Raw genomic sequence first — 5,000 nt, 5'->3', positions numbered from 1 at the left:
AGTGTAGCGCGCGTGCGGCCCAGGACATCTAAGGGCATCACAGACCTGTTATTGCTCAATCTCGTGCGCCTCGAAGACGCCGGTCCCTCTAAGAAGAATTTTAATACGCCGCCAGTGAGTTGCGCGACCGAAGCCGCGCACACCTAAATGACGACGCCTATTTAGCAGGCTAGAGTCTCGTTCGTTACCGGAATTAACCAGACAAATCGCTCCACCAACTAAGAACGGCCATGCACCACCACCCACCGAATCAAGAAAGAGCTGTTAATCTGTCAATCCTTCCGGTGTCCGGGCCTGGTGAGATTTCCCGTGTTGAGTCAAATTAAGCCGCAGGCTCCACTCCTGGTGGTGCCCTTCCGTCAATTCCTTTAAGTTTCAGCTTTGCAACCATACTCCCCCCGGAGTCCAAAATCTTTGGTTTCCCGGAAGCTGCCCGCCGAGCCATTGTAGTAACGTCGGCGGATCGCTAGATGACATATTTACGGTTAGAACTAGGGCGGTATCTAATCGTCTTCGAACCTCTAACTTTCGTTCTTGATTGATGAAAACACCTTTGGCAAATGCTTTCGCTGATGTTCGTCTTGCGACGATCCAAGAATTTCACCTCTAACGTCGCAATACGAATGCCCCCAGTTATCCCTATTAATCATTACCTCGGAGTTCTGAAAACCAACAAAATAGAACCGAGATCATATTCTATTATTCCATGCACGAAATATTCAAGCGGCATTTTGAGCCCGCTTTGAGCACTCTAATTTGTTCAAAGTAAAATTGTCGGCCCATCTCGACACTCAACGAAGAGCACCGCGATAGGATTTTGATATTGAACCGGCGTTTTACCGCCGGCTCACCGACGATATGCTCCGCAGACGTGTCAGTATCACCGCGGATGCGGTGCACCGACAGCGCGGCGCACAAATGCAACTACGAGCTTTTTAACCGCAACAATTTTAGTATACGCTATTGGAGCTGGAATTACCGCGGCTGCTGGCACCAGACTTGCCCTCCAATTGTTCCTCGTTAAAATATTTAAAGTGTACTCATTCCGATTACGAGGCCTCGTAAGAGTCCCGTATCGTTATTTTTCGTCACTACCTCCCCGTGCCGGGAGTGGGTAATTTGCGCGCCTGCTGCCTTCCTTGGATGTGGTAGCCGTTTCTCAGGCTCCCTCTCCGGAATCGAACCCTGATTCCCCGTTACCCGTGACAACCATGGTAGTCGCAGAAACTACCATCGAAAGTTGATAAGGCAGACATTTGAAAGATGCGTCGCCGGTACTGGACCATGCGATCGGCAAAAGTTATCCAGATTCATCAAAATTAACGACTTCGGACGCGAGGCCCTCCGTCGATTGGTTTTGATCTAATAAAAGCGCTCGTCCCATCACTGGTCAGAGTTCTGATTGCATGTATTAGCTCTAGAATTACCACAGTTATCCAAGTAACTGAGTAAGATCTAAGGAACCAAAACTGATATATTGAGCCATTCGCGGTATCGCCTTAATACGGCTTGCACTGAGACATGCATGGCTTAATCTTTGAGACAAGCATATAACTACTGGCAGGATCAACCAGGGAGCTATCCACATACTTCACGCCACGTAACGCCCGTAGCTGTTAACTAAGGGGAAACGTAGGCGCGCAGTTAGCGAGCCCCTTCCGTAGCGAGCGAGCCGCCGCGCCGGTTCACGGCGCTGCAGCCCCATCTCACGACGGAAGGTCGAAGCACGTCGCGCGCCATTCTATTAAGAGCGGCGACGCGGTGCCCGACAAAATTTATTCTATGATGTGCTGCGAGACGGGAGAGTTTCGCCCCGCCGTCAGCATTCGACGAGCGGAACTATTAAACCCAGACGCCCACGCAGGACGAGGACACATTTCACGTTGCACCGCCTCCGTTAGGAGGCCGTGCGACATGGTCCCAAGCATTGAAGGTTCTTTGAACGAGACTTAACACACATTGACGCTCTTGCGAGCTATGATTTTATAACATATTCGAGTACGACACTTTGATCGTCGCCCGGTACTTGAGAGACTTCTTTTATAACACCATTTTTATATTATTTTTAACACCACGCGCATAAAACACAGGGAGCGAAGCCGCACAAACGAACGCAACAGTCTGCGATTGTGAGCGCGCCACGCCGGTCCCGTATTATGAGAGCTGTATTAAAAATATCACATCTGAATGTACAGTTTTTATATTAAACTGCTGCTGGATAAACTTTTAACGACCGTTTGATTTTACATTGAAATGTAATAACGAAATAACGCAGAGGGAATTTCTGACAGTTAACACATTCGACCCGAGAGAGAGCACATCATATCACAATCGATAATAATATACACTCTTGAAAATCTCACACATTAATGCCATAACAATTGCCCAGACGCGATTCCGTCGGTCGACGCCGTTCATCGGGGTACAATATTAATATGATATTAAAAAATAATACCATAAAAATAAATAAATAAATAAATAAATAAAATAAACATAATATAATATAATAAAAAAGAGAACAACCTCTTTTTTTAGAGAAATGCGAAACGTGACAACAATACTAACGCAGAGATACGCGAGAGAGAAGTCTGAACAACGCCACTTTGCGTGGCGCCGCAATCATACTACTCCTTTTAGACTCTGGTATTTCGTCGTCGCCGTCGCCGTCACCTTCGCACCTCCACCCCATATAGTAGTGGCGCGGCGCGACGGGCCTAATGTGTTAGTGAACAAATTAAATTAAACATATTTAAATGGTTTTTTTTTTTTTAATATCCAATTAAAGGAAAAAAGGGACCGCCAGGAACACCTCTTGCACGAGAACGGGCGTGGGCTTGGGCGTGGGCGTGGGCGTGGGCGCGATGCTTGCGGGCGATTGCCGCGTGGTTCAGAGGGGCGGTACATTTGCGCGCCCACGCCCACCCCCTCTACCAATCCAACGCCCATGCCCACGCCCACGCCCACGCCCACTCTCACTATTAAGGCTGGCAGGTGCGTGTGCGTTCGTGCATTGTATATAATACGGACGGCGGTGACAAACAGTTCGTGTATTAATTCACACCCGACCGCCAGAGTCTCATCTCTCCCGTCATGTTCGTGAATCGAAACGCGCCGCACCGCACCGCACCGCCCTGCCTTTGTTTACCTAGAGTGAATGTTATTAGTAATTTTATAATGATGACATTATTAAACTTCCCCTTAGTAATAATAGTCATAAAAAAAAGGCGCAGGCGTGGGCGTGGGCGTGGGCGTGGGCTTGGTTTAGACGGACGGTGCATTAGCGCGCACACGCAAGTGTCGTAATAATCTTAGAAGGGAGACTTCCAGTTCGTGTATCGAATCTTACCGTACCGCGCTGCTACTATGTTTTTTTTTATTTTTAATTTTAATCCTTAAAGAATTCTGTTGTGATAATATTAAAAAAAAATTCCATTTTCCACCGTAAAACAAATTAACAAAAAGGAATATAACGAAATATTTTTCAGTGTATAGTCAGTCAGTTCGTGTATTAAACACCTCGCCAGTGGTACTTACTATATACGGTTTCGACTAGGGAGACTGAACTGCCCCCTGTCCGGTTCGTGGATCGAAACGCGCGGCGTCTACATATATTTGATTTTCAAACAAGGAACAATAAAAATATTCAATATTTATCGATATAGCTAGGCTACCTACACTAAGTAATAATGATATAATATAATGAAACTTCCTCTTAACATCATAAATTATGGGTATATAATTGAAAACGAGTTTAAAATATTGAGTGGCAATCAAATATCATCATATTTTTATATATAAAAAAAAAAAAAGTTTTTTTAACGTTAATTTTTATGCATTTATGTATATATGTATATATGTATATGTATATATATTAATATACTTACGCGCTTCAATCGTTTTATACAATAATGTAAGTAAATAACTACGTACATAATTTACTTAATCACTTTTAATACTACATATTTATATACGTATATAGAGTTTACTTATTCACTTTTGTTACATAAATTATTAACTCACTCACCTTATTTACTTATTATTAGAAAAACGGAACTGAACCTAAGTGCCCGGCCTGCGGCCGGGCACCCGTCCTATTAATGTTCTAACCTAACCTAACCTAACCTACACTAACCTAACATAACCTATCCAAACCTTTTAAAACTGGTTTGGATTCCTTTAGACCTAAGCCCACCGGCAACTACGACTAACACTACGACTACACACTGATATAGCTAACTAACTGGCTTTCATCAGTGCATCTGTAGCATAACTAGTATTAAAATAGCAATGAGTTTATTATTATTTTTTATTAATGCATATATTAACATCAAATCTTGAATCTAAAGTCTAAAGGAATCCAAACTAGGTGTTTTAGTTTAGGTGTTAGGTTAGGTTAGGTTAGGTATATGAATAAGACGGGTGCCCGGCCGCAGGCCGGGCACTTAGGTTCACAACCGTTAAAAAAAAAATTAAAAAATTTGGAAAATCCAAAAGTGCACTTGAATAAAATTGTTTTTTTTTTAACTGTGTTAAAAAAGGTCTTATATCTACACAATATGTTACTAGTGCATGACATGTTTTTTTGTTTTAAAAATAAAATGTATGTGTCAGTGTCACTCGTCAATCAATGCATTAGGTTGTTTTATTATAGGTTATGGGCCGTACGCTCATAAAAATCGCGGTATTGAATCGTTTTAACAAGGATTTTGCAGTAAAGCAAGTGTTAAAACATTATATTCAGTGCGATTTAGCTGTGATATAACTTATCGTATTAATTATCGCAGTGTATAAGTGTAGAAACTGTTCATCAAAATGGCTACCAATTACTTTATCAATGTGCCGAAACTAAAGGGGCGTGATAATTATTCGGAGTGGGGGGTTTCGCTGCAGAAAATTTCTTAGTTCTCGAAGGCATGAAGCATTGTATCAAGCCAGAACCGGGAAAAGAAATAGCAAGCGCGGATGACCATCGACCCGTCGTTGTATGTCCACGTCAAAAC

General features: G+C 43.1%; 1 non-coding gene across 1 annotated transcript in view; it reads right to left on the bottom strand.

Annotated features, from left to right (window-relative positions):
- LOC120632396 overlaps window positions 1-1,577 on the bottom strand; it is a 1,903-nt gene extending 326 nt beyond the window's left edge. The window contains exon 1 of the ribosomal RNA XR_005659091.1: window positions 1-1,577. This exon is cut by the window's left edge and continues 326 nt beyond it. This is a non-coding gene — a ribosomal RNA (small subunit ribosomal RNA).
- Window positions 1,578-5,000: the final 3,423 nt, after the last annotated feature.

Source organism: Pararge aegeria, chromosome 19 (assembly GCF_905163445.1).
Source record: "Pararge aegeria chromosome 19, ilParAegt1.1, whole genome shotgun sequence".
Taxonomy (NCBI): domain Eukaryota; kingdom Metazoa; phylum Arthropoda; class Insecta; order Lepidoptera; family Nymphalidae; genus Pararge; species Pararge aegeria.
Note: the sequence above shows the minus strand (reverse complement) of the source record. Positions and strands in the feature narration are given on the sequence as shown.